The following is a 24,201-nucleotide window of genomic DNA, read 5'->3' on the forward strand; positions in this document are numbered from 1 at the left end:
AAGCAACTGCCGCGGGTTTGTCACCTATCTCCCTCAAAAGAAACATCTGGACAGTGTAGTGGGCTCATGGGACTTGGCTGAAGCAGCTGGCTGGATTTAGATGCTTCTTCCTGGGTCCCCAACAGGGACAGCAAGAAGCAGAGCCACTGTCTTGGAATCCTCAGGGCCCACGGCTGCTGAGCCATGGGGGCAGTCAGTGCAGGCTCCCTGGAGTCTGTCCTCTTGCTGAGGTCCTCAGGGGATGGAGTTCCCCTCTTCTCATCTTCTTTCCACTGCCTTTGAGCTCCACCTCTGACCTGCAGACACAGTAAAGCTGGTGTTCACTGGCTTTCCCATTGCTGAAGCAAAGTGCCTGGAACTTAGATGAGGAAAGAGTTCTTTTGGTTCTTAAGGTTTCATGAGGCTTGGACACGCTGGGGCTGTGGTAAGCCAGAGTGCCACAGTGGAGAGGGCATAGTAGAGCAGAGTGTGTCAGGGTGACCAAGAAAAGGAGAGAGAGAAGGCAGGGAGGGCCAGGACAAGACCTGTTCTTCAAAGGTATACTCCAGTGTGGCCCACTCCCAACAACCAGGCCCACCTCCTGCTTGTGCTTTCAGTCAGCCCCTCATGGCCCAGTCACCTCTCAGTCATAAAGCTCGAAAGCCTCAGGCAGTGAGCTTGGGGTCATTCTCTACTTACTAGCTAATTATACTTATTATTGTCCTTATTTGTCTTAAGATTCTAAACTGAATTCCTAACAGTTGTGCACTAAACTGAGTACTAACAGTTGTGCACCAGCACTGCCACAAGAGGGTTGGGACATTCTAGTAAGGAAGTTGTGTTACAGAGTGCTTGCGAGCATGTGTGTGTGTGTGTGTGTGTGTGTGTGTGTGTGTGTGTGTACGCGCACGTGTGTGTGCACGCACACACATGTACATTTATGTTACATTAGGGTGAGGAGAAATGCTTTCAGCCTAAGCAGCTAACTTCCCTGTTTTCTGAGCAAACCTTTGGCACACCTTCAGACAAAGAATGTTTTAGAAGTAGAGTTTTCCAGGCAAAGGGACAGTAAGTATGAAGGGCCTGAGGTGGAGGTTTCTGGGATAGAAGAACCCTCTTAAACACGGAGTCAGTTCACCCAGGAACCCTTAGACACAAGTCACACTGGTGAGTTCTGCAGGCTCACCCGATGCGGTGAAAGAGCAGCAGGGGTCATGGATCCCAGTTCTAAGAAAGCTTTCCCAAAGGACTAGAAAACTGGCCTGACCCCAGGGTTTAATTTTGTAAGAAAATTTGTGTACAGAGGAGGAAAGTCATTAAGCCTCTGGCTCATAGCTAAGAAGTGAGAGGAAGGCTAGAGACCTCACTCCCATCTTCCAGGGAAATGCTCATTCTCCCTGCCCAGACCTACAATAATAATATAATAATAATAATAATAATAATAATAATAATAATAATGGGATAATAATGGGATAATAATGATAATAATAACAATAACAACAACAACTATCACAATAGCCTGGATTCTCTTCAGTCTGAGTAGCAGTGTCAGTACACACGTGTTAATTCACAAAGTCCTCACAATCACTGCACTGGCTGTTGAGAGCAGCGAGCTTCTTGTCTTTGTTTCGTAGACGAGGAGGCAAGGGAAGGGGAAAGCAACTTGCTGAAGGTCACACGGCTGGTGTGACAGTCAGGCCACCTTCCTGTTGGGCTTGCCATGTGCTGCTGCCTCGTGCTGACCTTGGCAAGAACTTTAGGGTGACTCTGATTACCGTCAGCAGGAACGTCAGCCCCTTGCCCTGCACTGTGGTGTGCTAGCGTGGGCTGTGAAGCCTGACCCTGGGAAAGCTCCTGTGATCTGAACAGGACTTATTTACCTTCTAGAAATGTCAGGGGACTTGGCTTCCTTCTAATGCCATTTGAAGTCAAGCCAGGTTGAGGCTGCAGAAGGATGAGGTGATTACCTCCTGTATAATGATGAAAAAAAAAACTTGGTGAAGCAATGAGTCATGGCTACATCCAGGCCACACATCACTGTGCCTCCCCACACAGGCCGAGAGCACTGCTGGCTTGTTTATCTCGCTGCTCAGGACTGGAGGAGCTGACTGAAGAGAGCGTGATTTGTCTGCTGCCGAGTAACTATAATTCACGTGACAAGAAGCGTTATTCCACCAGAGTGCCAGAAGGCACAGGGCCTAAGAGGTTCTGTGCAGCTTGTGCCTTCTAAAAAAGCAGCAAGGATTTCATGCTGTACAGTCGGGTCTTGATTTGATAGGAAAAGGGTAACAGGTGTTCTAGGAGGAAGGGACAGCCTCGGCTAAACCATAGAAGTATCCTGTTGGGGAAAGGGTGATAAAGTACAGGGGTTAGGTGGGGGGGAAAGTACAAATCTATTTCTGTGTATTGCTGGTACATTTCTACAAGGTAATAGGTCACAGCAAGATAGACTCCATCACACACACACACACACACACACACACACACACACACACACACACACACACACACACACATTTGGCTAGGTTTCTAGGTTATCCTAAAGTCACTCAAACAGTAGCACACAACACCCTTCCCTGAGTCTCACTCTAACAGAAAACTGAACACACAACTCTTCACTAATTACTTCCATTCTCTCCAAAAGTGGTGCTTTGTTGTTCTTTTTTTTTTTTTTTGCTTCTTTTTTTCGGAGCTGGGGACCGAACCCAGGGCCTTGCGCTTCCTAGGCAAGCACTCTACCGCTGAGCTAAATCCCCAACCCCTGCTTTGTTGTTCTTATTCCTATTGTTATCAGCGTGGTGGTTTGGATGAGAACTATCCTCTAGGTCTCAGGGGTTTGGACGCTTGGCTCTCGGTTTGTGGTGCTGTTTGGACAGGTGTGGGGTCGGGGTGTTTCCTTATTGCAGGAAGTGTGTCACTGGAGGATGACTTTGAAATTAGAAGGCACGTGACACTCTCCAGTCAAACTGGTGGTCAGGCCCGCTGTTGGGGTGTTGAACGGTATTCACAGATGGTATTGTAACCCTGTAGGCGTCAACAGGCAGTGGGAGGGGGGGGTTACCTCGAGATGGTACCATATGTGAAACTGGAGTTGGGAAAGAAGCTGGGAAAAGGCTTTCTATATAATAGCAGATGTTTTACCTCAGGAGAGCCCTGGGGCTGACCCTGAGGCAGCATCAGATCTTGCCCACAGAGCACTGGACAAACCATGAGGAGGACAAATTCTACCCGGAACCCTATCAGAAAGAGATTGTTCCAGAAAGGAAAGCGGGGGGGGGGGGTAAGGGAGGCAAAGAAGTGATTTTGTAGTCATGGTGTGTGGGTGGGCTCAGCTGGTTGTTATGAAGCTGTTTCTACCTGGATTACAATTTAAGAATTATTTGCTCTGCAGAGAGCTCATTTTATATAAATGTCTATTGTAACCACTATTGGAACGGCCAAGAAAAAAAGCCATGCACCATTACAGCTCACTCTTTCTGATTCCTGCTTTTGGTTTAAGAAGGGAGCTTCCAACTTCCTGCTCCTGTCACCATGCCTGCTGCCATGCTGCCACACTGCCATGCTGCCACACTGCCATGCTGCCACACTGCCACAGTGTCATGCTGCCATACTGCCCTCACCATTACTGACTGTAACCTTCTGGGACTGTAAACCAAAATAAACCACTTCTTCTATATGTTACCACAATACTAGAAATTTAACTACTACAGTGAGTACATTTGTATGACCGGACTATGGCGGGAGGCCCTGGATGGTTGGCTGAGGTCAGACTAGCTCTCTCAGCCACTGCAGTTCTGATGAGTTCTACTTCTGCCAGTGACAGCAGTCTGGGTATACGTGTGGCCTGGTCTGTGGAGCTGTTATAGAGATAAGGTTCCGTGTGGCTTGTCACATGTTAACGCCATTAGAAAACCATCATTTATTTCACACAACTCCCAGGGAAAGAAAGGAAAAGTCCTGATCCTGCAAAATCAGCTGTGAAGACAGGACCAGGTGTGGTGGTGCACACCTTTGATCCCAGCCCTCAGGAGTTCGAAGCCAGCCTTACCTACAGAGCAAGTTCCAGGACAGCCAGGGCTACACAGAGAAACCCTGTCTTGAGAAAACAACAACAATAACAACAAAAAGACAGCAGACTGTGCTGTAGCTGGCTCATGCCTAGCTCAGATAGGTTGGCTATTAAATTTCAGGGGATTTTGTAGGCTAGTTATTAAATACAGCCATTATTGAAGCTGAAGTTCTGATTAAATAGGCTTATTGAGAAAGGTAACTGTTCTAATATTAAGAGGTAATGTTCTAGACTTAACCATTGCTGAAGTATTTCACTGGAGTTCACCATCATGCATGTGTCTGGGGCCGCTCACATCCCATTGTATCTATCTGCTAATGGAGGAACTCCACTAGGGGATCACCTTCGCCCAGCTCTGTATTAGCACGGCGTGCTGCTTATCCGAGATGAGCCGTGATGGGTGTTTACACCATGGGAATGGACAGCTAATCAGACACAAATGAACTGTTTTGCTAATATCTAAACTTTAAAAGGTGATAAAGAAACTATAATAAGGTATAACTCAAACGTACTGTATATTTAATTATTATAATGTAAATCGCATAAAATGTTTAAGGAACAGTCTTCTAGTATTCAAAACCTTATGATTTCACTCAACAAAGAGGCTTCTTAGAACAAAAAGATAAAGTCCACTCCTAGCACTCAAGAAGCAGAGGCATGAGGATTGGAAAAAAATTTGAGGCTAGTATGGTTTCATAAGTTCCAGGCCACCTTGTCTCTTACACACACACACACGCACGCACGCACGCACGCACGCATGAATACGCATACACACACACCTGAATTTCAATATATCATTACTGTTTTGCACTGCCTAATCGTTTAAAAGAAAATAATAACCATGTTCATGTCATAATGATCCTTATTAGCCGCCACGGATTGGCTGCATAGCTACGGACCCAGCAGTAATCGATAAAATGAAAGAAAGCATCTAGAGACTCATTGGCCTGTATGAAATTTACAATAAACGGTATTGTGATAGTTAACTTTGTGTGTCGATATGACTGCATTGAGGGATACTAAGATAAAAACATTACTTCCAGTGTGCTGTAAAGCTGACTCTTGAAGGGACTGGCCCTTATATCAGCGGCGGAAGAACAGGACTCTTCACCAGAGTGGCAGCATCGTTCAGTGCATCAGCACCAGATGGATCAAAGGGCAGCGAGGAAGAGGTGTCTTCTCTCTTGAGCTAGGATACCCATTTCCACTGACCATTAGACACTGGAGCCTCCCAGGTCTTAGGCCTTTAAAGATGCCGATATGAACCTCTTACCTTCAAATTTTATCCCCAGGTCTCAAGCCTTTGGTATCGAGTTGAGAATCCCAATTGGCTTCCTTGATTCTCAGCTCTTCAAATTCAAGCTGGCTCTTTGCTCGCCACCTTGCGAACAGAGGCTATAAGGCATCTTGCTCTTCATAATTTTATGCACCCATTTCTATAATCTTCTCTTACATGTCTCTATCTAGAATAGTAGTAACATGAGAAATTGTTTGCTGTTATTTTTGAATCGTGTGTTATATATTATTTCTTTTTGAGACAAAGTCTTAACTGGGTAGGTAGCTTAGGCTGGACCGAAGCTCATTATATAGTCCAGGCTAGGCTTGAATTATAGCAATTTCCTAGTCTCTTAAATGCCAGAATTTTAGGCATATACTACTATTGCCAGGGAAGATAAATAAAATTTGTAATACACTTATATCTATCTAGCTATCCATCTTTCCCTTCGGCGTAAAATTGCCAAGCCCTCCTCATAAGTTGACAGAGATGAGAGGGATGTGCACATGGATGAGGGACTCTGGAGCACAGAGCCCACCTGCTTAGATGCTCAGGGTTCCCAAGAAGGTGGAAGGCAAGGAGTGCAACCCACTGGCGGATGAACCGTAACTCGTTCCTTTATCAAACTCAATCTCTTTTATTCATGAAGCCCTAAGCTGTTCCCTCTGGCAGTCTTCTCAGCCTCTCAGGGTGGCTGTGCTGGATACTTGGCTTCCTTCCTTGTGACTAACCCCAGAACCTCAGACGTAGGCTTAGCGTCCCCCCAAAATCTGGCCTCATTCATTAAATCCGATGCCCTGCCTTGGTCTGCAGCTGGTCACGTGGCCTCACACTTGCGCATGCGCTTCCTCTGGAGCAATCCGCCCTGGACTCCCGCGAGGCTCCTGTGCTCTGTACTCAACGTCACCTCCCTGAACACCCACTCTTTTATTTTTTTTTTTTACGTGAGTATTTCTTATTTACATTTCGAGTGTTATTCCCTTTCCCGGTTTCCGGGCAAACATCCCCCTAATCCCTCCCCCTCCCCTTCTTTATGGGTGTTCCCCTCCCCATCCTCCCCCCATTGCCGCCCTTCCCCCAACAATCACGTTCACTGGGGGTTCAGTCTTAGCAGACCCAGGGCTTCCCCTTACACTGATGATCTTACTAGGATATTCAATGCTACCTATGAGGTCAGAGTCCAGGGTCAGTCCATGTATAGTCTTTGGGTAGTGGCTTAGTCCCGGAAGCTCTGGTTGCTTGGCATTGTTGTACATATGGGGTCTCGAGCCCCTTCAAGCTCTTTCAGTTCTTTCTCTGATTCCTTCAACGGGGGTCCTGTTTTCAGTTCAGTGGTTTGCTGCTGGTATTCGCCTCTGTATTTGCTGTATTCTGGCTGTGTCTCTCAGGAGAGATCTACATCCAGCTTCTGTCTGCCTGCACTTCTTTGCTTCATCCATCTTGTCTAATTGGGTGGCTGTATATGTATGGGCCACATGTGGGGCAGGCTCTGAATGGGTGTTCCTTCTGTGTCTGTTTTAATCTTTGCCTCTCTATTCCCTGCCAAGAATAGAGAATTCCCCTTTTAAAGAAGGAGTGAAGCATTCACATTTTGATCATCCGTCTTGAGTTTCATGTGTTCTAGGCATCTAGGGTAATTCAAGCATTTGGGCTAATAGCCACTTATCAATGAGTGCATACCATGTGTGTTTTTCTGTGATTGGGTTAGCTCACTCAGGATGATATTTTCCAGTTCCATCCATTTGCCTATGAATTTCATAAAGTCATTGTTTTTGATAGCTGAGTAATATTCCATTGTGTAGATGTACCACATTTTCTGTATCCATTCCTCTGTTGAAGGGCATCTGGGTTCTTTCCAGCTTCTGGCTATTATAAATAAGGCTGCGATGAACATAGTGGAGCACGTGTCTTTTTTACATGTTGGGGCATCTTGTGGGTATATGCCCAAGAGAGGTATAGCTGGATCCTCAGGCAGTTCAATGTCCAATTTTCTGAGGAACCTCCAGACTGATTTCCAGAATGGTTGTACCAGTCTGCAATCCCACCAACAATGGAGGAGTGTTCCTCTTTCTCCACATCCTCGCCAGCATCTGCTGTCCCCTGAGTTTTTGATCTTAGCCATTCTCACTGGTGTGAGGTGAAATCTCAGGGTTGTTTTGATTTGCATTTCCCTTATGACTAAAGATGTTGAACATTTCTTTAGGTGTTTCTCAGCCATTCGGCATTCCTCAGCTGTGAATTCTTTGTTTAGCTCTGAACGCCATTTGTTAATAGGGTTATTTGTCTCCCTGCAGTCTAACTTCTTGAGTTCTTTGTATATTTTGGATATAAGGCCTCTATCTGTTGTAGGATTGGTGAAGCTCTTTTCCCAATCTGTTGGTTGCCGATTTGTCCTAACCACAGTGTCCTTTGCCTGACAGAAGCTTTGCACTGAACACCCACTCTTAAAATACCGCCTCCTCTTCTCCTTCCCGTGCTGCGTTCCTTCCTCCTGTGTACCCAGCACACCACACAGGATGCACTTCATTAATCTGATTCGTCTACTCATGTGCGAGCTCTGGAGGGCACAGGGGCTTGTCTGCTCTGTTCACTCAAATTGTTCCTATCACAGAAGACTGGTAAATTGTTCCCTGCCGGTGAAATGAGTCAATTCAAGCCAGATTAAAGAATATAAAGGGAGATTTATTGGGAAGCTGCTCTTGGGCGGGCTACTTGTTCCTGAGGAATGAGTTCAGGGAAGTTGCTATGGGCGGGGAGACAATGAAAAGTGGAAAAGGAAAGAGGAAAAAGGTGCTAGTAGATACAAGAAGGAGCGGGAGAGGGAGGGGGCAAGAGAGGGAGAGGGAGAGGGAGGGGAAGAGGGAGGGGGAGGGGAGAGGGAGAGGGACAGAGACAGAGACAGAGACAGAGAGAGCTTGCAAAGTGTCCCGATTATATAGGGGGTAAAAAACCAAAAATCCTGGGAAAGTTCAGGGTAGAGGGGTGAGGTCTATCAGGTAGGGACTGAGGGATTCTGAAAACCTGGAGGCTAGGTCCACTTTGGTGTGTTAAATATGCACCTTAGCTCTTTGGGTTTGAATCCCAACAAATTCGTGCTCAGTAAATTTTGCTCTAAGAATGAAGAAGCAAACGTGGCCCAATTCTTCTTTTGTTTCCAGAATTCTGTATCACCTCCAGCTTTCTGTCCAATGGCATGGAGTATTCAGGTGGAGGAGCAGGGTTGCCTGAATATGACGATCTCCCACCCAGGAGCAGAAAACTCTGACTACCCTGCTGGCTGCTGGCTGCTGCCTCCTGGGGATGCTCCCAGCCACTACGCTGGGGGCTTATCCAGGTAACTCTGCTGCCGCTGCCCAGCAGGAGGCTTTGGACCTGTTTGACTGTTCAGTACTCTGCTCATCCCATCTTCTGTCTCCAGCCAGCCATCCTTGTTTAACTTTCTGGAAGATGAATGTCTCCTAGGTTGTCTTTGGAATCCCATTTCTTTGACTTAAAGAGGCTGACAGGGTGAGAGAAACAAAGGCTGTTTAGGATTTGATCTCCCCTGATTGTTTCTCTCTCGGTAAAGAGGTAAATAAAAGGGAGGGGGAAGAAAAGAAAGAAAAAGGAGCCTGGGCTCAGCTCACCAGCTGTGGGTCCCTGATGGGCCTGCCTGACGCAGTCACATTGTGCAGGGGCTGGAGCACCTGTGAGGAGTTAATGAGAAAAATCCAGAAGTGTGGCTCCCACAAGGGCTCCCTTTAGAGTCCCACAGGGATGACCCCACCCCTCCCCTGGCAAGTTTCAATGACAGGTGGGATTAATCTCAGCAGGCTGTCCTTTGGAGACACTCCATCATCTCCTTTCTAGCTGGAAAGAGGGGTTCACCATGTCAAGTTCTAGTGGTTTTCCTTGGGATTTTAGGGTTTGAAGCTGTTTCTCAAGGTAAAGCTAAAAACCACAAATAAAACGTTAAGGCTCCCAGGGGTGTCCTCCAGTAACTCAGCTGCCTGAGTCAACACGAAGCTGTCTGAGAATCAAGAAGTTATTGGTAGTGAAGGTCAGTCGGTATCTTTGCATCTCAAATGGGTAAACTGAGTCCCATTGAAGGCCTTGGCCAGATCACTGCAAGCAGTTCGGTGTGGGGAAGGGTGAAATCACCTGCTGAAGGGCAGCGTGGCATTAGGCAAAGCTATAAAAAGCTTACATATCAGATGAGGCAGAGGACTGTGACCGCCTGGAGAATTGGTGGGAGGTGAAGCAGCTGGAGAAATGTCTTAGTGAAGGCGGCCATAAGCAAGGATTGGACTTTGTTACGGTCCCTCTCCTTGGAGATTAGAATCAGACAAAAGAGGTAGGTAGGTAACTCACTTTGGGTTCATGGTGTCAGAGCATCTCTGTTGTGCCACATGCTCTGGAAGGCACTGGCTGTGCTAACCCATATGTGCCACTGTGAGAAAAAGGTGTGCCATGCTCCTCAAAGCCATTGATTGAGAACGTCAGAAGTCAGAGGACCTGATTGGTAGAGGTAGATTTTCTTCACGCCTGCTTCCAACTGGTGCAAGCTGCCACAAATGTCTATGTCCTTTGAGCATGGACAAGGTGATCCCTGTCCTGTGTTCCTCAGGAGTCTAGTAAGGATCAAGGGACATAAGAGTCTTTGCCTGCTCTGCAGGCAATACAGCAGTAAGATCGATGAGGTCCTTTGTTCAGAGGTCCCTTGACGTCTTCACCCTGGTGTGTTCTCTATGCAAACTGTGAACAAGGGAAGAGTCCTGGGGAGACTCTCTGGGTACCTAACCACTCAGCTGAAAGTCAAAAAGTATGGACTTAAGTCCTAACTCTACCACTTACTAGGCATTTCATCATTCAGGTTCCTTGATATCACCCACAGACTAAGAACTATGTTAGACATCATATAGGATGCCTGTAGGTAAATTGTTTATGTGATGTCCGTGCAGCCGGCCTGGTAGACAGTGATCTCTTTACTGATTGATGGTGCTTTGGTGAAGTCAGGTGATCCACAGGTCCAGCCGGTGCTGAATCCCAGAGAGGATTCAGTTGTATCAGTAACTGACATGTGGATGTGAATTCTAATTTACCCATCTGGTGTCACGTGTGGACAGTGTGGGAGGAAGCAGTGAGGGTTTTCGTGAGAGCGAATCCCAGCCCGAAAGCAAAGCCAGGGTAGAGAACTTGTACCAGCATTACCACCATTCTGCCACTGGGCAGAACTGTTAGGGAAACCTACCACCAGGCAGAAAGATCTGGTCTGTTAGGGAGACAAGGCACACTTTCTCCCATGGCCAGCCAAAGAACGTATCTGGGTATTATCTGGGAACACACAGAAAGAAACTCATGTCTGGCCCATCTTTGCCCCAGAAGCCAACCTTGGTGGGTGGTTAGTGATCAGTGTAAGAATGTGTAGGCAGTCTGCTGCTTCTGTCTGAGGCACTGTGTCCAAAAGGCTGGCTATCTCCACCGCCTTATGTATAACATCAGAAGTCTGGAGCTGAAGTTAGACTGCAGGGAGCCAAATAACCCTATTAAGAATGGGGTACAGAGCTAAACAAAGAATTCTCATCTGAGGAATATCGAATGGCTGAGAAGCACCTAAAGAAATGCTCAACATCCTTAGTCATCAGGGAAATGCAAATCAAAACAACCCTGAGATTCTACCTCACGCCAGTCAGAATGGCTAAGATCAAAAACTCAGGTGACAGCAGATGCTGGCGAGGATGCGGAGAAAGAGGAACACTCCTCCATTGTTGGTGGGATTGCAAACTGATACAACCACTCTGGAAATCCATCTGGAGGTTCCTCAGAATATTAGACATTCCATTACCTAAGGACCTGGCTATACCTCTCCTGGGCATATACCCAAAAGATGCTCCAACATACAACAAAGACATGTGCTCTATTATGTTCATAGCAGCCTTATTTATAATAGCCAGAAGCTGGAAAGAACCCAGATGCCCTTCAACAGAGGAATGGATACAGAAAATGTGGTACATCTACACAATGGAATATTACTCAGCTATCAAAAACAATGATAGTGGATAGTAGCCCAAAAGCTCCAATCACCCAAGATACAGTACAGAGACTTCATCAAGCTCAAGAAGAAGAATGGCCAAAGTGCAGATGCTTTACTCCTTCTTAAAAAGGGGAACAAAAATATTCATAGGAGGGGATATGGAGGCAGAGTTTAGAGCAGAGACTGAAGGAATGGCCAGTCAGAGCCTTCCCCACATGTGGCCCATATATATACAGTCACCAAAACTAGATAAGATTGATGAAGCAAAGAAGTGCATGCTGACAGGAACTAGATATAGATATCTCCTGAGAGACAAAGCCAGAGCATGTCAAATACAGAGGCAAATACTAGCAGCAAACCACTGAACTGAGAATGGGACCCCCATTGGAGGAATTAGAAAAAGGATTGAAGGAGCCGAAGGGGCTTGTGACTCCATAAGAACAACAATGCCAACCAACCAGAGCTTCCAGGGACTAAACCACTACCCAAAGACTACACACGGACTGATCCTGGGCTCCAACTGCATATGTAGTAGAGGATGGCCTTGCTGGGCACCAATGGGAGGAGAAGCCCTTGGTCCTGCCAAGGTTGGACCTCCAGTGTAGGGGAATGTCGGGGGTGGGGGTGAGAAAGGGGTGTGGATGAGGAGGGGAACACCCTTATAGAAGAAGGGGAGGGGAGATAAGGAGCTTATGGACAGGAAACCAGGAAAGGGAATAACATTTGAAATGTAAATAAACATCCAATTAAAAAAAAAGAAGTCTGGAGCCAGTGTCCTTCTCCTGACATACGAACAATGCCAAATTTCAAAGGCAGGATCCTCCCTTTCTGCTGTTTCCTGTTGTGTCTCCGCCTTTAAAAAATTAACTTTGAGAATGTCATATGATATATGGCCACCCTTCTTTATATAACTGCAAGCTATTGATTTATTGTCTTTCTGTATAAAAATAGTTACACTATTGTGCGTGTGCGTAGTGTGAGTGTGACTAGTGTGTCTGTGCATGTTGATGGGCAAGTCTGTCTATTTAGGTTGGTGGGCACATGGTGTAGAGTGTGTGAGGAGGATAATTTCTGAGAATTGGTTCTCTCCTTCTCCAAAGCCATTATCCTTGAAAGCTTAGATCTGGTGACAGGCACCCCTCCCCACCGAGTGGCCTTACCAGCCCACAGTTCTTGATTTCATTTACTCCAAGCCTAAGTCCCGCCTCTGGTGTGAGATGTGTTTTGGCTTTGAGGCATCTCCTGCCTACTTAAGGCCATCTCTACATGTTGGCAGAGCTGTTTCACTCATGGACAGCTTGCAACTCTTGGCCTGCCTTCTTCAAAGCCTTTACTTTTGAAAGCATTACCTTTGTGGTATGTCTAATTTTATGTGACAGCTTAGCTCTCGTAGAACTGGGATAAACTATGGGCCCTTGGGCCAGGCCACCAGGTGGGCATGGGACTGGTGAGGTGGGGCATGCTCAAACTCCAGGACTCAGAGATCTGAGACTGGCAGGAGTGGGGCTGCTCCCTCCCTCCCTGCCTCTAAGGCCTGCTCTGGCTGAACCACAACACTCAGGTAGGATGACCCGGGCACTCAGTTATGCATCTGGAATACCTCTCCATGCTAATGAGGCATCTCAGTACCTTTAGCCTTCAGCCAATAACCTTCCCTTCCTAGACACTCTCAGACCTTCCCCCAAAATTATATAATCCCTAGTTCACACCAAATAAAGTATATTCATTTATATCACCCCCAATAAAGAAATATGAATGAGTTAAGATAATTTTAGAGAGCTGCTTCATTAAAGGTTGCCACAGGGAAGGCCTTTGCCTAACACTAAGTTTCCCTGAAGGAGACCTTTCCTCTTCTTCCACCTCATTGGCATTCGATCCCAACCAGACTAGAATCCTGCCCATCCTTGACTCTGCTTTCCCTGGCCTGGCATGCAGCAGTGTCTGACTCCCAGAAGGGAAATGAGACTGCAGACTCCTCATTCTAGACTTTGCCCAGTAACCCCCTCCCTGAGCCAGTGTTTTGGTGGTGTCCAGATGCTGCCAGGGAGACACAGAACATGGGACCACAATATATTAAAAGTTAGTATTTAGAAGCTGCCCCTCCGAGGGGACACTGAGCCCCATGCAGGAGTTAATGACTTCCTCCTTGAGACAAGGATGCTTCTCTATTTTACTTACTAATGCATCTCCAGGGCCAAGTGTTCAGCACACAGTAGGTATTCAGCTGTACCTGTGAAGCAAACAGAAAGCAGTCAGCTTTGGCAGGCCATGGGAGAAAGTGTGCCTCTGTTCCCTGATGGATAGGATCTTCTCTCTGGTGGTAATGTCGGTACAAGCTCTCCACCCAAGTTACTCTTGGGCTGGGATTCGTTCACACTGAAACACTCACCCCTTTTCCCCACACAGTCCACCATGTCTAAGTCCTCGGGGGAAAGCAAAGTTCTGATTGTGACATGGTCCATCCATAATCCTAAAACGATCTCCAATTATTCTTGAAATTAAATTCTCATCTGAGTAGTTAAGGCATCTGGCCTTAGCTACTCTCAGTTGTAATATCCATTTGCTTTCTGCCAATATTCTGCATTTCTTTCCCCTCCTCTTCCCCCCCTCCTTCCCCTCCTTCCCCTCCTTCCCCTCTTTCCCCTCTTTCCTGTCCTCCCCATCCCCATTTCTCTCTGCCCTTGCTCTGCTTCCTCCCCATCCTCTTTCTCCTCCTCCTTTTCTTCTTCTTCTTCTTCTTCTTCTTCTTCTTCTTCTTCTTCTTCTTCTTCTTCTTCTTCTTCTTCTTCTTCTTCTTCTTCCTCTCCTCCTCCTCCTCCTCCTCCTCCTCCTCCTCCTCCTCCTCCTCCTCCTCCTCCTCCTTCTCCTTCTTCTACTTCTTCAGATAGGATCTCATGTAGCCCATGTAGTTTTGAACTCCTTGAGTAACTGAGACTGACCCTTGACTTGGACTCCTCTGGCCCCATCTTTAAAATGTTGCAGCTAAAAATGCATGCCACCAGCGGTTGCTTTTCCATAGCATTGTGCAATGCTTTCCACACTTCTCCTTGAAGACTTCCTGTCTCCATCTTTTCTTTCCTCCTGTTCCTTCTATTTGGTGGGAACATTTTCCCCAACAAAGTGAAGTTCAGGAGGGGTCCTGAATGGCATCCAGGGAGTCTTCCACCATCTGCAGTCACAGCTCTGAAGATCACCCCAAGTTTTCAAGCCCCACCTCTAACCTCGATAGGCTTAAGACATTTCCAAGGAGATCTTTGTGCCTTTGCTCATCCTCCTGTGTATATCTGTACTCTTAGACCTACAACCTTTCTGTAGGTCTCATTCTAGTGAGGTCGAAAGTCTTTTGAAGATAAGATATGATACCCCTTCCCTGTGCTTTGCACACAATGCTCTCTTGTGGAAGAGCAGAGTTTGCTCATCTGTTGCATCAAACAATGACTCTAAACAAAGGTGGTCCCTCTCCATGGGCTGCTTGTTCCTTCTAGCTTCTTTTTAGGTCAAATGGACCTTCCACAAAAAGGAATGATCTTGCCCAGGAGTGGTAGCAAATGCCTTTAATCCCAGCATTCAGGAGGTAGAGGTGGGTGGACCTGTTTGAGTTAGAGGCCAGCCTGATCTACATAGTGAGTTCCACACCAACCAAGGCTACTTAGTAAGACACTGTCTAAAGAAACAGAAATAAACAAATACATAGATAAAAAGGAGCGATCTTTGTGGTCACCATCGAAAAACAGTTTTAAGCATGAAATGTTGGATCCAAAACCTAGTAGCTTCCCAATCACTCTAACCATGCAATGGTTCTCCTTCCCTCTGCCCGGGTGGACACTCACACTGTGGTTGCTGAAAGTTGATTTCTGTACATTATCGAGGGTATCGAGTGTGCTTGTTTGAGCTCCAGGAAAGTCAACCTCGAATGCTTCAAACCTGCCCAACCAATCTCTACTTGGGAAAAATAAATAAGAGGTGGAGTTGTTTCTTCAAAGCATTTGATGGGTGAGCACACATTCTGTAGTTCCTCGAGGGTCACTGAAGTTCCTGTGTTATCACTAGCGCTGCATTCCTGAACCTGAAAAGAAATGAGCTACTTAGTATGTTCCTTTGCAGATGGCCCCCATGCCTTGAGGTCTATCTACCTGTTTTCAGGAAGACTTTGGGCAGTAGCAATGAAGGGATATTTCCCCTGTATGTTACAGAGGCCAGTCTCTTGACAACAGCTTGGCAAGAAAAAGAATAAAATCTATTTTACATCTACTGAATGTCTCTAATTGGGTTTTGAAGACCAAACAATTCCCTTCAATACAGCTGGGGCTTTGGGTAGCCCCAAACCAATTAACTCAAATTATATAATTTTCCCTCCCGCCCCTACTCTCTAAACTTGACTTGCTTAGTTAGCGAAGAGAGGGATTAGTGCGAATGCTGCTTGGCACAATGGATGAACTCAACTGTGGGACAGCCAGAGCATCTTGCCTGTGGAAAAAGAATAAAGGCAAACTCCGGTTGTTGAGCTGTCGTGTCCTTGGTACGGCTCTCCTCCTTCTACAGTGTAATTCTGTATTTGGCATAAATATACTAATGGATTACGGGAGAGCAGAAAACATCTGAGCCTTTGAATGGGAGCAAGCAACCTCTTCGGTCTCTGGGCATGCGCAGGGCACCTCATTAAGGCGCCTAGATTTGTGAAGTGGTGACCAGAGCCATGCAAACAGTCTGAGGAGGAATCTGAGCAGGTATGTTCATGCGCATGCGTGGTTGTTTAAAGGCACAAGAGTGCTACTACGAATAGAGTTCCTCTTTCTTCTCACATGATTTGGAATTGAGACGAGAATAGGAGGAATGATAAAATCCCATGACAGTTCTAAGTATGGATATTACAGAATTATTTACTTAACATGTAGGAGTACATCATCGCTGTCTTCAGGCACACGAGAAGAGGGCGCCATTACCGATGGTTGTGAGCCACCATGTAGTTGCTGGGAATTGAACTCAGGACCGCTGGAAGAGCAGTCAGTGCTCTTAACTGCTAAGCTGTCTCTCCAGCCCTATCTTACATATTAAAAGTGCAATGATTTTAAAGGTGGAACAGTATCTTACAGTATGACTGTATGCCAAAAGTCTTTTGCAAATTTTGTTACAAACAGCTCAATTCCCCCCTTCCCCTATTTCATATACAACATTGCATACTATAGTCCTTGTAACAAGATCCTTGACACCAGATCCTTGCTTGCAGCTTTTAATGCTGGCGAAATGCACGTGAACCTAGTCCGTTTAGTGTTCGGACAAAAGGACCGTTGGCAGGTCCCCGCATCCCAACTGCAGGCCTTTTCAGGGATTCTCACACTCGCAGCCTGTGAGATCCTAGCTTCTAAGTGCTGACCTTTCAGATATCAAAAAGAGAAAAAGGCAGACATCCCTCAATGTCTCTCTTCTCTTCTAAGAATATAAAACACAGTGGTAAGCTTGCCCTGGTCTTTTCTCACACATTCCTGTCTGGGCAGATGCTGCCCTGGAAACTGTTGGCTCCTTTGACTGTTAGAAGCCAGCAGCTTCCTGCAGCCATGCTAAGAACCTGGGTGTTGGAAGTTATCATTCAGGTCTCGACTGCTCGTGCAGAAGAGGAAACTGAGAGACTGAGAGAATAGTGGTCATCTCAGGAACCAGTAGGCCATTTTCTCAGCAACTGTGGGCGAAATGACATCTTGTCTTGTGTGTGTGTGTGTGTGTGTATGTGTGTGTGTGTGTGTGTGTATGTGTTTGTGTATGTGTGTGTGTGAGTGTGTGTATGTGTGTGTATGTGTGTGTGAGTGTGTGTGTATGTGTGTATATGTATGCATGTGTATGTGTGTGTATGTGTGTGCATGTGTATGTATGTATGTGTGTATGTGTGTATATGTGTGTATGTATGTGAGTGTGTGTGTGTGTATGTGTCTGTATGTGTGTGTTAGTGTGTGTGTATATGTGTGTGTGTATGTGTGTGAGTGGTGTGTGTATGTGTGTGAGTGTATGTGAGTGTATGTGTGTGTGAGTGTGTGTATGTGTATGTATGTGTGTGTATATGTATGGGTGTGTGTATGTGTGTATATGTGTGTGTATGTATGTGTATGTGTGTGTATGTGTGTGTGTATTTAAAAACAGTTTTTGTTTCATAAAAAAATGAATATTGCTCAGCCTCAAAATACTTTTCTTTTTTTTTTTTTTTTTGTCCCACCATGGAAATTCATCCCAACTTTAGTCCTAGTTTACTCTGGTCAAGCTTGAAGATAATGTAGGAGGTAAGGAGATTTAAGTTTTTCATTCCTGGTTATCAGGATACCTTCTAAAGATTTTGCAGCCCTCGTTCACCTGGCATTCACTATGTAGTCCAGGCTGGCCAGGAAGTAACTCTCTCTGCTTCCTGAGTGCTGGGATTAAAGGTGTATACTACCACTCTCAGCCTTGGTTTTTCTTCTTCTGACGGGCATAGTCTCTCCAAGATTTTCCAAGATTGGGTTAAGGAATCTACAGATTTGCTCACTGGTTTTCTTCAAAACAGTATTGAGTGTGTGTGTTTTTCCTCCTGGTCCCAGACTCTTGTAATAATGACTCTGAGACTCAAAATATATTTATGAACACCTTAGCCATAAGTTTTTTGGTTGGTTCCTGGATTAGATCAGAACTTAATGTCCCATTTATTTTAATGTAAGTTCTGCCATAGGGCTTCTATCCTCTTCCGTGTTCCCAGGTGAAACCCCCACTCCTCTCTATCCCAGAATTCAATTTCCCTACCGGATGTCCTACCTTCTCTTTCTTACCTAAGTTTATAGGCCAATCAGTGACTGACAGGTGCTGCATCCATACAGTACACAGAGATTCCCTCTACACGTTAGTGTCCCAGAGGTGGAAGACCAGGTTTGCTAGGCCCTGTGGTACCAATGATTAAGGTTTGGCCTTCCTCTGTTGAAAGCCTCCATCTTTGGGGATTCGGATACTCAAATTCAGGAGCCATAGCCCAAGGACAAGACTCAGAGTCTTGAAAGAGAGACAGTAGATATTTCAAGTTCAAATTCTGAAGAGAATGTCAAAAAATGATTTGGCTTCTTTCTTGGGAAAGAAATAAGGGAGCCGTGGCAGACCAGAGAGCGAACTGACTTGTTCAAGGTTGAGTGTTGACATAATGGTCAACCTGGATGGGTTTGGTTCTTTTGACTTAATTCAAGATGGCCTTTGGTGGCCAGTGACTCTCACATCTTAATGCTGAAAGCAGGTCAGTTATCCTTCTGACTTCTGGCTTGGGAATGGCAGGAGAAACTTCACCTACAGGTTGCAATTTCATCCAGCTGCCTCTTCCTAGATAGATTTGCTATTTGTGTCAAGAATATAACGTGGATAAGCAGATGGGGCCCTCGTAACACTTCTCCCCTTTGGATGCAAATCTGTCAGATGTATTTACTTATCATAGCTGCTTCCACCTCTGAACCTTGACTGCCACCCCTGTCCTGGGAATCCTCCCCAAAAATCAAAGCACCCTGATGGTTTATTTTGGAAGTATCTTGAAAAGGATAATGTTTGACCACTCTCCTCCGTGCCTTTCCCTCTATGTGCTGTGTGTAATGATCCAGAGACAATCAATTGGACACTGCATTTTAAAGATAAGGATGGGGATTTTATTTCTGGGTAACCCGGTGACCCCAATCAATCTCTGTCTTACAAACCCTCTGAAGATTTGAAGCTCCACTCTGCAATTCAGGGCAGCTTCCAAGGATGGCAACAGATGTTGCAATCCAAACACCTTTATTAACTATTTATCTTCAGATGTATATCAAGGACCTCTTGGCCAACAGGAGTAGTAGATAGCCCCTTAAATGAGGAACCCCCAGCTTTCATCTTCAAGCCGTTTCCCCCTGTAATCCCTTTGAGGAGGAATAAAGTAGCTGACAATATTGAACTCCTTTAAAAGTTTGTCTCCGAAGGGCAGATGTTGTCTACCCAGTGAAAATGTTGCTGATAGTTGCATCTCTCTCTCTCTCTCTCTCTCTCTCTCTCTCTCTCTCTCTCTCTCTCTCTCACACACACACACACACACACACACACACATACACACACACACACACACACACACACACACACACACACACACACACCCCATCGTAAAAAGCGTCAGATAGCATTTAGGGTAAGCAGTTAACGAAAGTGGAGATTTCAGTGGTCCCCTTTTTTTCTTAAATGAAATTTGCTAATTATATTTCATTTGCCAGACTTCGGCCTTGGTCAAACCAGAGCTTAAAGACTATAAAGAGTAATCCTTCCCACCTACCTGCTTTACAAGAGTGTCAGGAGGATTATAAATGATGCCGGGGTAATTGAAGCCCTGGGAATGAGACACAAGGCCAAAATATTTGAAGCAGGACTCAGTGTAATCCTCCATAATTGAACTCATCAAGGCTTTGTTCTCTGGACGAGCTCTCCCCTGCAGTTTATTGAAGTTACTCCTTGGACGGAAAATAAACTATTGTGGGTCAAGGGGGGTGGTGTTCTTCTCCCCTGATTTAACTCACTGGCCAAACTGGCTAAAGTTCTCATAGAGGAATGAGTAGGCCTCTGCTTCAAGTACAGGAGGTTTCCACTGGGGGGTGGGGGTGGGGTGGGAGTCAGGGGAAGTAGGGAATGGGGGATGGGGGATGGGGTAGAAAAGTGTCAGACTTTGAGTGTGCTCCCTGCCATTTGTCTTCATAAGGTTTGTGAAACTCAGCTATTTTAAGCTCAGTTGGTTAAGACTGTTAATCCATTTCGCTTCTGATTTTCCTTCCAACCTACCAAGACCAAAGTAGGATAAAGATAACTATCATTACTGAGTACACTACGTGACAAGACCTTAAACTGGGGACACCTCAGTTGTAGTTGGCTGTCCCCTTCATATGATTACACTCTTGCTAACTTCCCAGAGCCTTGCCTTACTTGCTGTCATAGCATAGACCCTCGGACCAAGTGCCATGCCAAAGTGTGAGGGAGTAGCCTTACGCAATAAGCACAAATGCTGAGGACATAGCTCAATGGGAAAGCACTTACTTTGCTAGACAAGGCCTTGGGTTCAATTCCCAGAGTCCCCTTCCTCTAAAGAATTAAAGAGTGGAGCTCCGTGGATGAGGGGTGGTATTCGTGCTTTTCAAGGATCAGAGCTAGAAGCTGACCTGTGGAAATGGGTCTAGCAACTCAGTATTTCCTTATCCTGGTAAATGGATAATTTTTTTGATTTGAATACCTGCCCATGGAAAGTTCTGTACAACTATATTTAATAAAGTGTTATTTAAGTTATAAACCTATCGTATGTTTTGTGCATGTCCTTATTAGGGATTTTTGTTTGTTGTTTGTTTTGGGGGGGTTGTTCTTAGGACAGGATCTCACTGTGTAGCCTACACGCCCTGTAACTCACTATGTAGACTAACTTCACTGATCTAGAACTCACAGAGATCTGCATGCTATTGCCTCCGAAGTGCTGGGATTAAAGGTGTGTGTCACCATGCCCAGCCCTACTGAGTGCTTTTTGAACAAATGAACATCCGTGGAATTCTTAACTTCACACATAACTTGAAGTGCTAACAAAATTAATATTCATTAAGCCTTAATTTGATACACCCCAACTTCTACTGATAAACACATCTGACTAACCCTGAAAAGGGAATAAATTATCTTTGCATTGCTTTTGTTAAAAAAAAAAATAGCAGAACAGAATCATTGGTATACAAAGAAGCAATCAAAAAGCGGTAAAATGGAGATTCAAAAGTGTTACATGGGTGGGAAAAATTTAAGAGCCAGAGGTGAGGAAGGACTGCCTCAAGACAATGTCTGCTATGTAGCGAGGTGACAGGACCTGAACAATGCACTCCTGAACTCTAGCTGTATTTGTCAGCACAAGACCTGCACAAGATCGGGCCTGCTAGCATTTCATCACTGACCAGAGAAGGGCTCAGGAAGCCCGCCCACCACTCCCTGATTGACAGGTGGCGATGTATGTGGGTGTTGTTTTCTTCTTTGGTGTAAGCACTGATAAATTACCTTTGCCCTATAAATCACCTCCCATGCTCTTGCAGGCGGATTTATTAAGCTCAGTGGGTTACACACAAAAAGGGTGTATGTCAGTAGAAGGATATTTGGTAGGAAGACAGGCATAAATGTGAAGACTGGGGGTGAGACAGGGTAATGGGGTGAGAAGAGTTAAAATTAATTGCATAAGTATGAAATTGCCGAAGAGTAAAAATTTAATTTTAAAAGATGCATAAAAATGTAAAAGTATTTTTCTTCTAAAATAATTATGAGAATGCTGCTCTTGCAAATTTTAAATGTTTGTAGCATTCACTAGCATTACAAAAACTTATCTTTGTACCACGTGTTCCATTGTGTTTTTTTATATGTTCCCCCATATTTATCAGCCTCTGGGATGTGGGTTGGGGTAGGTGATGCCATGCTGGCGTCTAATCCTTCATCAAAGTTTGCTTGATTGGGATCGTGGAGTGAGGGAGCTTGCCTTCCTCCCTTCCCTCCTCACCATGTTTGAGAACATGAAGGCTTTAAAGCCAATGATTGGGCGGCCTGTACCAGGAAGAACCTGGACCTGAAGGAAATAAGACAGGGAGACATACAAACATCTGGGGTTCCTATGAATTGGGAAGAACGTCTCACAGCAAGAGGGACAGGGCAAAGCCACAACTCAGGGAGCGAGGTAGAACTTCAAGAGGGAGTTATGCTCAGCGAGACCCTTAAGAATATTCGAGCCACGTGACTGGTAGTTAGGTGTTTTAAAACTATCACCCATTGTGTGTGGAATGGGTGAAGAGAAAGTACAAGAAGCGATTGTGGCCAACCTGGGGCACCCCAGGGCAGAGGTCGGAGGAATAGGTACCCATAACCCCTTGCAGAATAAGACAGTAAAGTGCGGGACCTCAAAGAGGTCTTAGCAAGATGGCGTGCTAACTGGGAAAGGAAAGCGGACTACCGTGGGCAGAAAAGAGCAGGCGGAGGGAACAGCGCCATCCAGAGGAAGTTGAGGAACAGTTCTTGGTTGTGGGAGTTGCAAGCTAAGACTGTGGGAACTCTTAAATGAGTTTCTCCCTTGCCATCCCTGATATAAGGTCGGGATGGTGCCCTCACCGAGCGGGCAGAGCACTTGATAGGCGAGCACTTGTGTACGACTTCAGAGGCACATAGTGTACGCTAGCTGTTGCCACTCGAATGCAATTTAAATAAATAAATAAATAAATAAATAAATAAATAAATAAATAAATGCCAAAATTATCAGTGCGGTAAAGTAAACCTAATAATAATTCTCAGTACTTCAGACCCTGAGGCAGGAGCAGGCCAGCCTGGCTCTTCAGTGGGCTTTAGGCTAACCTGAGCATATGAAGAGGCACTGACCACAAATAAAAAGCAAGGACTCACAAGATGGCTCAGCAGGAAGGGCTCTTTCCACCAAGTCTGACAACGTGAGTTTGATCACAGGATCCCACATAGCAGGAGGGGAGATCCGGTTGCCTTAAATCATCTTTTAATCCCTGCATGTGTGTTCTACAAATACACTAAATAAATGTGGAAAAAAAAAAAACCAAGAGATTTTTTAAAAGCAAATGTATTAAGAACACGATAGGTCAGAAACCGACTGAGGACAAAGAGCCTGGACTAGCACAAGGAGGAGGTCTCAGTGGATGGAACACTGTAGTCTGTTGAGGAAGAAGTCCCAGACTGCCCTGGCTGTGAATGGCCCTATAAGTGCTTGTTGAAAATGACGTTGTCCAGGCCCTAGAACATGGGACCTGGGGACTGGATATTAGTAAATAAAAGTCTCCGTTTTGGTTTTTGGTTTGCTTTTCTTTTTTCTGTTTCTGCCCGTGCTACTTAAAACGTATCTCCTTTATTTTTTTTTTTACCTTGGGGGCAGAGTGGGCATTGTCTAGCACTGCCGAGGGATAGTTGAATCCCTCTGTTAAAACCACTCTGTGCTTAGTGTTCCCCAGTTCTCTTCCTGCAGCCGGCCATGACGAAGCAAGTGGAACTGAGAGTGTGTGGAGGGAGAAAAGAGGTGACCTGCGTGGAGGGAGACCTTTCAGAAGCCAACCAGCCGTCCTCAGGGGGAGGCTGTGCAAGGTGATGGCCTGAACTCATCTCATCTCAGACATCACTCCAATACCAATGGTCCCCGTCACTGTGTGACCTTGGGTGACTCATGGTTCCTCTCTGAGCTGCAACTATGTCCTACAGAGAGAGAGGACACATATACACATGCATACTCACCCGAACACACACTATCGTGTGCACACACGCAGGCACACACACACACACACACACACACACACACACACACACACACACACACGTGCACACCCACACGGTGCACAGGGTAGGATAGACAGACAGACAGAAAGATGGAGAGGGCAGGGGGCCAGGTAGGCCAACTCTAAAGTTCCTTTCACCTCCAAGTTTACCTGATTATCAAACGGCTTAATCTTTGCAAAAGCCTTTGCAAAGGCCACAGTCAGGAGACAGTTTTTGCAAACACTGCTTCCAGCGCAAGCCTTGGGGTCACACAGAGGGCACCTAAAAGCCCACATCAAGATAAGAGAAGGAACACCCCCAAGAGCCTTTCTCCCTGGCTCTCACATATACCTCTGCATGTGACCCTAGGGACTTGGTTGTTTAACCCTTATGGCCCTGCCCTCTTTGGTGGGGACAGCAGGAAGCAGTTTAGACATTGTGGCCCTGCCGATAACTTCCTGGCTCTGGGACAGTGGCTGCTGTCCCTTTGCCAAAGACCTGTGAGTTGGATTCCAGAGTTCTGCTCAGAAGCCTTGTGACTCTGTGGACGGGAAGCAAAAAGAATCTATGTCTTTTGAATTTTCC

The 24,201-nt window shown here is 45.8% G+C and overlaps 1 long non-coding RNA gene across 15 annotated transcripts in view; it reads left to right on the forward strand.

The window, feature by feature from the left end:
- LOC102547530 (uncharacterized) overlaps positions 1 to 24,201 on the forward strand; it is a 153,770-nt gene that overhangs the window by 107,091 nt on the left and 22,478 nt on the right. For 11 of the 15 annotated variants that reach the window (XR_015633572.1, XR_015633575.1, XR_015633579.1 and 8 more), the window contains one exon: positions 8,483 to 9,304. The exons of 1 other annotated variant lie outside the window; for it this stretch is intronic. This is a non-coding gene — a long non-coding RNA (uncharacterized LOC102547530). Of the gene's footprint in view, positions 1 to 8,482; positions 9,305 to 23,308; positions 23,449 to 24,201 lie in introns of those variants that run through there. 3 more of the 15 variants (XR_015633573.1, XR_015633574.1, XR_015633578.1) reach the window with 3 other exon arrangements.

This window comes from Rattus norvegicus, chromosome 11, assembly GCF_021556685.1.
Source record: "Rattus norvegicus strain SHRSP/BbbUtx chromosome 11, alternate assembly SHRSP_T2T, whole genome shotgun sequence".
Taxonomy (NCBI): Eukaryota; Metazoa; Chordata; class Mammalia; order Rodentia; family Muridae; genus Rattus; species Rattus norvegicus.